The 12,974-nt window shown below is 33.9% G+C and overlaps 1 protein-coding gene across 3 annotated transcripts in view; it reads left to right on the top strand.

Annotated features, from left to right (window-relative positions):
- The first annotated feature begins 1,975 nt into the window (after nt 1-1,975).
- The window catches only part of LOC106468356 (coiled-coil domain-containing protein 148-like), a 123,043-nt gene continuing 112,044 nt past the window's right edge, over nt 1,976-12,974 (top strand). For all 3 annotated transcript variants that reach the window (XM_022396693.1, XM_022396692.1, XM_022396695.1), the window contains exon 1: nt 1,976-2,400. The gene's annotated coding sequence lies outside the window, so the exon portion shown is untranslated. The remainder of the gene's footprint in view (nt 2,401-12,974) is intronic.

The following is a 12,974-nucleotide window of genomic DNA, read 5'->3' on the forward strand; positions in this document are numbered from 1 at the left end:
ATCTTTGGCCATCCAGCTTTCCTGTCACGTAGACACGATGTGTGCTTGCTATTTTACATTTAGCTGTTGGGACTTTCACAATGGGGGTTGGTGGGTGTCCCTCAGCACCAACAACTACTGGTTTCCCGAAGCTGACTTACTGGTAGTATTCTTCTTACACTGGCTCCTCTTATGTCTTTGCTCTCCACTGTTCCAACAACCTTTCTGGGTAGCAGCCTTTCCTGCCATGGCATCTTCACTGTGTTGAAGTTTCCAACATTGAGCTTTCTTGTGCCCCTGGTTTGTTACAGTGCCAGCAAAGTCCCTCAAACCTCTCTGAAAGCCGACTTTTTCTGTCCTTGAATCCTGATGACTTTACCAGCCTTGGTACCTCTGTGCTGGACTTAATGTAGGATTCGAATTGAAGAGCTCTGGCCATTGCATCCTGCATAGTAGAGGGGTGTGCTTGCTTTACTTGTATCTTCAGTTGTGGACTGTCCGAGGCGTCTACAAACTGATACCTCAGCAACAACTTGAGAACATCGGGTGGCGCAGTTGGGTAGGCCTTGTGTGCCATACTTTCCAAATCCTGTGCCAGCTCATGCAGGCTCTCCCCAATAGCACGGACTCTCATCCTAAACCTAGCCATGTAGACTTCAGACTGATTTTGAGTTCCATACCTGAGCTCTAGAGCAGCTACCAGTGCTCTATAGTTGTGTCTGTCGTCTGCTGACAACTGTCCAAGTATTTTCAGTGGTTGACCCTTCAGGCTTGTTGCAAGGTACTCTGCTTTCTGCTCCTCTTTCCATCCATTCGTTTCTGCCAGGAGCTCAAATTGTGCTCTATATGCTTCCAACGGTGCCTTCTCATCGAATTCCTGTGGCTTCCTTTGCACTGGATCACTCCTATTGCTGACATTCATATCTGGGATGTGACTTCTAACATGACTGAAGATGTCTGCATTAGCGTTTAGCTGCAGAGTCTGGAAGGGGCTTCCAATTGTCTGAGGCTGGTTAGGTCGATGGCTAATATATCTTCCTTGTGTAAAATACATTAAATCATGCTTTAATGCATTTAATTCACTTTTTAATTTACTGATGTTTTCCATTTGTTCTTTTTTGCCACCGTTTTTGACTTTCCTGTAGTTGCTGCTGACTTTCTCGCAACTGTTGGAGACTTTCTTCCTGTTTCCTTTCTTGTTCCAGTTGCCACTGCTGTAGTCTCTCTTCTTGTTTATTTTCTTTCTCCTCCAACCTCTGCTGTAGTCTCTCTTCTTGTTTATTTTCTCTTTATTTTTGTTTCATTTCTTTTTCCTCCAACAACTGCTGTAATCTCTCTTCTTGTTTCTTTTCTTTATCCTTCAACAACTGCTGTAATCTCTCTTCTTGTTTCTTATCTCGTTCTTCTTGTTTCTTTTCTTTTTCCTCTAACAATTGCTGTAATCTCTCTTGTTTATTTTCTTTATCCTTCAACAACTGCTGTAATCTCTCTTCTTGTTTCTTATCTCGTTCTTCTTGTTTCTTTTCTTTTTCCTCTAACAACTGCTGTAATCTCTCTTGTTTATTTTGCTGTTCGAGCTGCCACTTTCTTTATACTTCGACAACTGCTGTTGTCTGTCTTCTTGTTTCTTTTCTGGTTCTTCTGTTTTCTTTTCTTTTTCCTTCAACAACTGCTGTAATCTCTATCCTTGTTTATTATCTTGTTCTTCTTTTTTCTTTTGCTGTTTTTGTATTGCTGCCATCTAATCTGCTAACCTGTAGTTTGATTTGCCACCTCTCGTTTCCATCTTTTTTTTATTCCTCCCACTCTCTGACACCAATTTGTTACGTCTCTGGTCGTTTGTTAATTTCCCGTAAAAATTATTTTGGAAGAAGTTCAGAGATACAAGTCCTTTCTTAAATAAAACTAGTTTATTCTTTCTCAATACAACTACGCAATACACTTAATTACCACAGTCACTTTAACTTGAACACACTATAATTCACAACATTCACGTACTTTACATACGACTTGACTCCATTATCTGTCTCTATGTCTCCCTGTCTGATATTATTCTTTCCGCTTTATTTACCGAGGTTAAATACAAAAATAGAGGGCGTTTATAACTTGTACTATACTATAAAATAAGAAGTATATTAATTGTATCATAACTAAAAGTAAATGTAAAAACAAAATTCTGAGAACTTGACATTCTTTCGTCTGCACTCTAAAAAAGTTCCTTTCAACTCCTTTTTGATATAGAGAGGATTTATTTTACTTTTTGGATGTTGGCTATTGAATTATTCTGTCAGTTTCAATGAATGGATTTAACATTATTACTTTAGATAAACATATGACCCTAGACGTTACCCTAATAAACCTTTTCCGCCTCGTTTATGATAACGGCGAAATTAGTGGTAAAGTAGTGAAGAAGAAGAGTAGGTAAGTTTTTACTCAAACCTTTGGGAACTTGACTTGTCTAGAGCCAACAATGTATAAAATATTTGATGTTCTTCATCCCTGCCCACCTCTGGTTTGCTGTCTGCTAACGTTGTTGTTTATGTTTAGTAACTATATTTTATTGCTCAGTATTCATTTCGTCATGTAATCCACCATTTTAAAACCATGATAATTAAAATATAAAAAATAAATGTTTCATGCCTACCCAAGTTTCTCTAAAACTTCAGATGGAAATCAATCATATTTTTTAAATCGATCTAATACAAATTATTCCATGTAGTTTTTCTTCTAGCAGTTTGAATATATTATTGTATCTGCAAAATGAATAAAAGAAAAAACATTTTCTTCCATATTGGCAGCAATCACCTGAAAATTTAATACTATGAAAAATAGTGGACCACCACTTTTTTATTTATTTGAAACAATCAATCACAATTAAGTTTGATCATCCAAACCAATTTTTCATATGTTCTTATTAATCCATTACAGTAATCCAATATCAAGTATTTGGTACCTATTGACTTGACTGGTTTATCATTCATCAATATTTTGAATTTTCAATATATATCCTCTTCAAAGAATGTGTATAAATAAATTGACTAACTGGCTACCTAGTGATTTGTAATTGCATTTGTGATATGTTTTAAATAAAAACAGTATTACCATTATCAGTGACAGTAAGTTATGTTTCCATTATTTGATTATTATATTTTTTATTTTCACAGATCAATGGGAGATTACTGCATATTTTAAAAACAAACCAAATGGTGACCTCATAATCACTTCAACACTAGTGATTTACCAAGTAGTAAATGTTCAGGCTATCTTTTAAAACATGTACTGAAAGTTTGCCTTTTTTTTAGTTATCTTATCTAAAGATAATGGATTTTTTAGGTACTTCATGTGAGAATAATCAATTAATGAGCCCAACAATTAATCAATTAGTAAGTTCTAGTAATTGCCCAGCTTTATTCCCTTATAACTCTAACCAAGTGAATATTCTTTGAACTACATGCAAAACAAAGAGAAAGAAAATGAATAAAGAAAACCACAAACAAAGTACACAGAAATCCTAAAACCTGATAGTATTTTCAAGCACCAAATAGTAAATATTGAAATCAAAATGTAATTTCTTACAATAAAGCTTTGACATATGTTATTTCAAATGCTTATTTAGGCCTATGTTGATATAACTTGAACCTTGTTTTTATTGAAAAAAATTATATATAAAAAGTTTTTTTGTCAAATTCTATTCTTACTTTTTTTCTTAAGTCTAATAATCAATGTTATACTGTATATTTCCGTACAACTACTGATACTGATAAATATAAATCAACTTTTCCTTCACAGTTTGTTAATCAAGATGACTGTTATAGTGATACCAATTTTACTGTATTTTAAGTCTCAATTTCAGAAGTTAGTTTGTCGGTGTTATGTTATATTTTAAAAATATGGTAGTCTGGTAGTTGAAAAGCAGAAGGCATGCATACTTTGACTTAGTTTTATGCTTTCTGTGCATGTACAAATAAAATCAAATAATATAAATGAATATTTTCTCCACTCTTCAATTCCATATTCTGGAATGTATTTATTACTATAGTAATGCCTATAATAATAATTATGAGATAACCCTCTTGCTACAGGTACATTCAAATTTTGATTAGTTTAAACTACTGTATTATCAATATTTATGAATAAACCTGGTATCAAAATGTTGTTAAGAAATCAAATTTTAATATTATTTGCTGTAATGGACAACTTAGAAGTTTATAAAAGATCAGAAAAGTTGGTCAAATGGGAAATCAAAAAGGGTATATGAAAAAAAAGTGGGCTGTAAATATAAATTTAACAGTAAGAATTTCTTTAAATACATTAAGAGTAAGCAAAATGTTAGGATGGGAGTAGAGCCTTTGAGGGATAATAAAGTAAAGCTCTTGCTTGATGATTTTGAGTAGACAGTTTAATAAATGATAAGGCTCTTGGGTCAAATAATATTTTCCCATGGGTTTTGAAGGAATTTAAGGATTGGATTTATGAATCATTTGCTACTACTTCTGTGTATGTACATGAAAAGTGTGCAGGTGCCAGAGGATTGGAAATTGGCTAATCTTGCTCGTTTTTTCAAGGAGCTGATAAAAAATTGTCATGGTACTTATAGGCCTATTAGTCTTACATCAGTAGTGGGAAGAGTTTTTGAAAGTGATAAAAGATGCTTTGTAAAGTCATTTAACAAAGTTTAACAAAGTATGGTTTCATCTAGGAACAAAAATTGTCTCACTGACCTTTTGACACTCTTTGAAGAGGTTACAGATTATGTAGATGAGGGTAAGGATTTGGTATATCTGTATTTTAAGAAAGGATTTTATGGGAGTGCCATATAAAAGACTTATTAAAAAAGTTATCTCTATGGCTGTGGGATACAGGATGGCTCATTGGATAGAAAACTGGCTAGATTGAAGAATGCAGGGGGTGGTTGTAAATGGCATTCAATAAAAGTGGATTAATGTTACATGTGGGAATCCTCAGGGCTCAGTGTTAAGATCTTTATTCTTTTTGATTTATTTACATCAATAACATAGATGAAGAAATGGTTGAAGTTATTTAAATTTGCTAATGATTTTTAACATATTGGATGTTGCTGGCTATGAGGAGGATGCTACCGCTTTACAAAAGGATTTAAATAATTTGATAAGTTGGGCAAATAAATGGCAGATGACTTGTAATTACAATAAATGCAATATAGTGAATGTGGGTTATAATTTGTATTATAAGTATATTTTTTTATGGGAATAATTTTAATAGTCTTAAGGAAGAAAAGGATCTTGAATTCTGGATGATGGGTCTTTTAAGCCATCCAAGCAGTGTGCTGTTGCATGTGGTATGGCAAATAGGATTTTAGGTTGTATCTACAGAAATATTGAAAACACATCTTATAATTTCATTTTATAGGATGTTGGTTAGACCACATTTGTAGTATTGTGTATCCTGGGCTCCTTATCTTAGGAAGGTCATTTAATTATTGGAGAGGGTTCAGAGGAAGGCTGTAGGATGATATGTGGGATGGAAAGGTTGCTGTAGGAGGACAGGTTAAGATCTCATAAATTGTCTTCTGTTGAAGAAAGAAAAGCTAGAAGGTATCTGATTAAGGTTTGAGATTGTTAAGGGAATTGATAGTGTTAATACCTCATCTTTTTATTGTACTGTTACATCTCTGTGTTCGTTTGTTAATTTTCCGAAGAAATTCTTTCCGAAGAACTTCAGCGATACAAGTCCTTTCTTAAATAAAACTAGTTTCTTCTATCTCAATTCAACTTAGCAGTACACTTAATTTCAACTGTCACTTTAGCTTAAACACACGCTAGAATTCACAACAATTCACGCACTTTACTTATGGCTTGACTCTATATCTCTCTGTCTGCAATTCAGTTATTGTCATCACTTTATTTGCCGGCTTATATACTATAAAAGCGCAAGTCTAGCAAACGCTAGGACGTTCGACAGGTTCCTCGATCTTTCTAGAACTCCAGCGCATGCTTCCAGCGTCGCGTGACTTCTACTGTCGTAACAGTACTTAATGGTGAGAATGTTAAAAATGTTAAGTGTCTTCTCCAGCTGAGACAGTTTTTTTTTATAACAGGGTAGTTGGCTTTTAGAATGGGTAACCCTTAGATGTGGAAGAAGCTGTAAATTTAACTTAGTTTAATGGAAGGCTTGATAAATATTTAAATTTGGATTCACACAGTTTTACCAGGTCTCTAAAGTGAGTTGGTTGGCAGGAATTTATACAGAGGAAATCTTTTGATCAATTCACAAATCCAGCAGAAAACAACTGACCTATGCCATACAGAAGTATGTACACTGTATATTTTGTCTGTTGATAAATAAAGGTTCACATTTGGCTTTGCACATCACGTCCAGTTTCATATCATTTTGCTTAGCTTTAAAGCTCAGTCAGGTTAGTTAAAGTCAGACTACTTCATGAATTTTCCTGCTCGATCCTTTCATTATAAAGTGGACCTAGCTAATTCTTTTTGAGGAAATCAGTGTAAGCAGTGCACTTGTTTATTTTTTTTAGAATTTTTCTGCTTACACTAAGCAACAGCTTTTTTCTTGCTATAAATCATAACACACTGAGAAAATATGATCTCTTTCTTGATTTTCATATTTCCCTTGCCTTTTTCTGCATAATTTTTTGTACAGGCCTAGGTTGCCTCCATTTTATAATGTCATTTCAAGTGGTTTGATCGTTTAATAAATAGTTAATCTGTTATAGTGTTGTCAAAAAAGAACCTCCCAATGACAAACCATTACAAAGTATGATTCAACATCTTTAAACTTGAGGACAGGTTTTCTTTTTTCTTTGATGGCAAGAGACCATTGATTATTTCGTACTTGAATACTTGATTTTTGTTTCATTAATTATTGTAGTGGTAACTATAGTTATATCTGGTTCAGCTGGTGGTTATGTGTTTTGCAGAATGTTTACTATTTGTAAGGACAGACATTTTGTGGCATGATTGTGTCCTTTATTTTCCATCAGTGTGTGTTTTGGTGGTATATTTGATAACGTAGTTGCTGGCTCTATTCTTTCTGCTTGTCCTTTTTTTTTTTTAAGAAAGTTGTTATAATATTGTTCAGGTTGTATTTGTGGTGTACACCATTACCAGTAAGATTGTGAATTAAACTTAGTTGATTAAGTATTTATTAAATAAATAGATTTTTAACAAAGTTATCCATATCTATTAACATTAATAACTTCATTTCAAAAGAGTTATTTGTAAAGTCAATGCCTGTGTTGATTTTATTACAAAGTTGCACTTCAATGAAATGTTGCAGTTTGATTTTTCAGTTCAGTAAACTTACATTAGAATATATTAATAAAAGCTTATCCAAACTGCTTTTATCTTTTGTGTTAAGAGAGTTTCTGCAACTGTTTACAGAATCCTTATATAGTTTCCTTTTAAATTGATATTGTTTAGGTTTTATGGGTTTACTCTACTCTTCAACTATTTAATTAAAGTGCTACAAAGGTTTTGTACATCCACCAAGTCTTTGAATTTGTTCTCATCCCTAAACATAATAAGAACTGCATTTGTCTATGTTACAGTCAGCATTAAACTATACCCCTTCACCAATAGGAGGATGACACATCTTTCTTGAGCAGTACTCTCTTTGAATACTTTGTGTAAAGCCAAAGCTTAATCTTTTACTTGGCACTATACTACATAGACTTGTTATTCTCTTATGCCTTTTGTTAAATAAAAAATCTTTTGCTCTGTAACTAACTTTTAAATTTAATTTAAGGTTCAATTGAGGCTTCTAATAAGCATATTTGTTGTATATTAATGTGATATTTTTATGTATCCAAACCAGAAGATTTGGGACAAGTGTTTAAGAGACTGTGACTTGGTTTCCTTTCAAGATGTTTAGGCAGAACCCAATAATCAGTCTGTTTTGTCAAAAAGAAATTGATGTAAAAAAATAAAAAGTAGGGAAATATAAAGAACCTCTTTTACTGATACTTTAAATTAATTCAGTTTAGTGGATCTTATTGAATAAGAATCATTGTATTTGCTTTTGTGAAACTTCTCAAGGTCCAGACATTTCTCAGCAGGAGTTGCCATAGTCTTTTTCAATGGCAAATGGGTGTACTTTGGCAGTGAGTTCATTATGTGATTGTCATTATACATCAAGTGATTGGTTCTATCTTACATTCTTCATCTCAAGACCCAGGGTTCACGGCCTCCTGATTCTGTAGCTTCTGCTGCACCTGCCTTGTCTTTGAACAAATTTGATAATCCTTTCCCACAACCTTTCTTTGCTTATTCTATCCCTGACAAAATCAGATAACCCCACCTTTGTCCTTTGCAACTCTGACAACTTAGGTATATGATGTTTTTTCTCTTACACTAGTTGTTTCTTTTGATTCTAAGTACAGCTAAATGTTTTAATCATATATCTATGAGCAGTGATTACATCGATTAGTCTCATAACTAATCAGTTAATTGAATAATATCACAAAAATATTCAAAATTAGTGTTTTTGATTGTTAATTTTCAATTATTATAACAATTGATTAATCAAAATTACAATTAATTCAAATGCCACAAAAATAATAAACTAATCAGAATTAGGGTTTTCAACTATTTACTGTTTTTGATCAAAATATTACTGTTTTTAAGTGCAAAGCTACATAATGGGAGGATGGGGATTCTTTGTGATTTTAGGGTCTTGGGTGTGATTCCATTGCCTCTGAATTTATTAATTGTGTCATTGTTATTGCAAAGCTACTAATTTTGAACAGCTGACTAAAAGGATGGCAGTTGGTTGGTAGCCACAACTTTGGTTATTTATGTATTAAATAAAATTGTAAATTTTTCTGTTTCTTTATGGCAGATTATGTTTCTGACTTGTAATTGTGTAACTGTAGTCTTTAAGGTTGTATAAGCAGGAGCAGATCTGGGAGAGAAGCCCATAGGATCTAGATATCCCCTATTCATTTTTGTCCAGAAATTAATGACTGTATTATTAAATGTTGTATGGATCTTATGTAGAGATCCAGAGGGGCAAACCCCACATTTTTTCAGAAATTAGTAACTGTTGTGTAAAGTTGTATTAAGCAGGTGTGGATTTATAGGAGCAATCCAAGGGGTGGAACCACCTTTTATATATATATGTATATTTTTTTAAGGAAACTAATAACTATATTATTTAAGGTTGTATGAGTTGGCACAGATCTGGAGAGGGTCTGTGCCCCTACATTTTTTGTATTTTCAGAAATTAATTAAAAAACAGCCATATAATATTAAGAAGAAATATCATATGTGAGTATTTTTATTTGATTGGTCTATTAATTAGCAATAACTGATTATGTCCAGATAATACAACAATATGAATGTCAATTAAATATGGCCATAATAGTTTTTTGCACCTTGCCTTTTTCCAGACACTAACAATGTGTGTGTGTGTGTGTTCTAGACCAGTGTTTCTTAACCTTTTCAATAACAAGGACCAACTCAATACCTCCCTACATTGTCACAATCACTAAAATGGAAGCACAATGAAAAAACGTTATGATTTATATATGAATCATCTGTCAGTTTCTGTCTTTGTTTTCATTAAATCCTACTGACTGGCAAGGTGGTTGTGATGGACGGGTGCTAATCGGCAGACTGTTGGTTGAGAAACATTGTTTTAGACTTAAGGGATTTGTTTTCATCCAAATTTAGTATTGCTTAGAACAGCTATAGCTATTATAACATAAACTTGTTACACAATCTATTTTTCATTGTTTGGAAGATAAAATAGTTGCAAGAAGGATGTTTCCAATAAGGTACTCTCTCTCCTCTCACAAGAGTAGCTTTTCTTGTTTTGTGTTGCCCTCTGTATGCAAATGTTTTCAGAAATGCATGCCACAAGCTTTCATCATCCCTCTATTGGAATCCAAAGTTCCAACACATCTCTCATATAAATCATCATGCGTCGCCTCTCCACCAATAGGAGAGCACTACTATGACATGACTCCCTCTACACACCACTACCAAACTATTACTTCTCATTTGGCAGCTGTCAAGTTCAGATGTTCTTTCTTACATGGTTCTGTTACCTTTAAGTGGTTTATTTTTTATTTTGCATATTTTATATTTTTTCTTAATTTACTATACTTCACAGTTGTGGAGTTCATATTTTTATTAAAGCATTACTTCCTCGTGATTTCCACTTTTTCCCACTTATGAATTCCGAAGCTATAGCCACCTTTTTGAGTACTTTGCCAATGTCTGATGCTGTATTCTCAGCCATTGGCATGGGTGACCCATCAGGGGATATATTGTCGCTCATTTGCTGGGAGATTGAGCAGTAAATGATGAGCCAACCTCTCTCACCGACTTATTCTCATTTCCTCCTGAGTGTTTCGATCCAGGCCAGGTTGACGATAATTTTGTTCATTTGTCCCCCCCCCCCGAATTTAATGCACCTTCCCATTCACTATCTGATAAATCAACTCATTCTTCATTGGTCTTTTTTAGACTTTATCTCTCAGATATGTGATGTTTTGTCTCTTACACTTGTTTCCTATGACCCTGGAACTTCCCTCTTACATGAAACAACCCTATTTAGTCTCTCCCTGTCCCTCAATTTGCTTTCAACTGGAGAGGGTGTTAGTGCACCTCATCTCCCATGGATTTTGGATCAGTCTGCCCTTTCTTATCCTCGGGCGCACTTTCCTTTCTTGACCAACAGTGTTGGGGTCATTTCTACCTGTGTGGGGGCAAACCCAAATTAACCTGCCCAACTTACCCAAGCCCAATTTTCTCTCCTTTGTCTCACCCTCTTGACCCTGTTATGGTTCCTTTTCTCCCTTCACCTTCTGTCAGAGGCTCTTTACAGGAACCCTGAGGGATTTTCTGCTGAAATCCTCTTCATCGTTACTTCTACTTTGACTTGTCTGTCATCTTCTGCTCTCATGCTTCAAATGTGGTTTGTTTGCTCTTGGGACCTCTTGGGCCATGATGCAGTGTTGGTGAAGACCTGTCTCCAGGCTCCTTGACTTAGGGACCTCCGCATGGAGCTTTTTATATGGCATTATGAGTTTGACTTGGTTCCTGAGTCTTTGGAGTCACAGGTAGCCTCAGCTCATCAACATTCTACCCTTAATAACTTAATAGCTCGTTTGTCACAATCAGGTTTGAGCATGGCCCTGGTTCCTTTCCAACCTCTTCCTATCCCAGTCTCCTGTGGTGCCACGGTTCAATATATTAACCATTTTTAATTTTCAAGTGTTTCTCTTAGTTTTTGTACAAACCTTCGATGACATTTTGCTATGATACCATATCAAGTGGTTTTATCAGTTACTTTAAAAAATACAACTTTGAAAACAGTTATAAAGAAAATTTGAATATGATTGTATAGAGCAAGAATTAGGCTAACATGTATTAATACATTAAATATATAATTTGTTTTTTTATAGATTCTATAAATATTCCTTTTGTTGTGAATTTTAAGAGTATTTGGATGTTAAATTATATCTGTTTGAAAGCTTAAGTGAGGACACATCAGATAACTTGAGGTAAGTAGGTAAGCTTGTACAACTTAGAGATGGATTGAATGGGTAACATAACATTTTATTAAAAGTTTAGTACAGTAACAAATGTATTAGTTCACCTAGACACAGGAATATATATATACAGTACAAAACAAAGAAGTCACATGAGGTTGCTTAAGGTTTAATAAACATTTTAAGCATGGTTAAATACATTAATTGAAAGGGTGTGCCTCCTGAGTCCAAAACTGCAATTATATCTCAAATCAGTCAAAAGATTATGAGACCTCAGTGCCCCACAAGGCAGACTGTTTGTACTGCAGCCATTTGGTCCGTGCTTAACCAGTACGAACCAGTGTTGCTTAGTTTGGAAGAAATGGCTTCATCTAGTGCATCCAAATCAGCAATTAAGGTAAATGGACTTCTGGAAATATTTCTGCAGGTGACCAATGCAGGAATATTTTCTTTAGAAAAATAAGGGAGTTCTTGTTAATTGCTGGTTGACAAGGACAATTTGAAAGTTAACTGTATAGTAGGTTTAGCTATGATAGAAGAAAAAGAGAAGCCTTGTCAGAATTGTAGTGTAATGTGTTTTCTTCTAAAGGCAAGTACAGTTATGCTTCTAAATGTTTTTTGGTTTTTTTTTTACAATGATGGTTATGTTTTATTTTATTTGTTTGCCAAAACAGAAATTTTCAGAATAGGGGGAGCATTCTTGATATTGCCATATTATGCAAATCCAGGTCACAAAATTAATATCTGTACAAGTTGTAAGAAATGAGGAATTAATACATAGAAATTCCACTTGTTGCAACAGCCAAGATTTTTATCATAAAAGAAAGGTACAGATAATATATTAAACTTATTTTACAAAACACTTATTTTTATTCAAAAAATAACTAACACATTTTCATTCCTGCTTTTTTCTCAAAGACATTTTAACTGGTTAACATTTTAAACTAAAGTTTATACTGTATCAATTATTAAATCAGAATTTAATTTGTTTTCCTCAAGTTATCCTAAGAATTACTGATGTAAGTGTTATTACTGTTTCATAAATTATATTGATACCTAAATATTGTGCAAAGTGCAATATGGCAAACTGGTTCTGTTGTAAGTATGCAACTAGATCTTTAAAAGTTTTAAAGATTGTAATTTAAATACTAATATACTAGGTCATCAAGAAATTAATGTAGTGTTTTGGAACACTTTCATTACCCACCCCCAAAAAACATACATCATGTAGAATAGTTAAACGAACTGCCTGAACGTCACACTAGTATAACTTATATAATGTGTAAAGTTTAGTATACTCTAATCCCTTATGGTGATGGCACACAACTAGACACACATTTGGCATGTAATGCTGTTTGAATATAAGAAGGGAAACACTCCTCTATAGCCACAAGAAGTTTATGGAAATGTTTTGAACATTTGTAAATGTCAACGGTGGTTCAGCAAATTTCATTCAGGTGACTGTAGCCTTAAAAACTGTGATGGCAGGGGCCAACATGTT

Source organism: Limulus polyphemus, unplaced genomic scaffold (genome assembly GCF_000517525.1).
Source record: "Limulus polyphemus unplaced genomic scaffold, Limulus_polyphemus-2.1.2 Scaffold2978, whole genome shotgun sequence".
Taxonomy (NCBI): domain Eukaryota; kingdom Metazoa; phylum Arthropoda; class Merostomata; order Xiphosura; family Limulidae; genus Limulus; species Limulus polyphemus.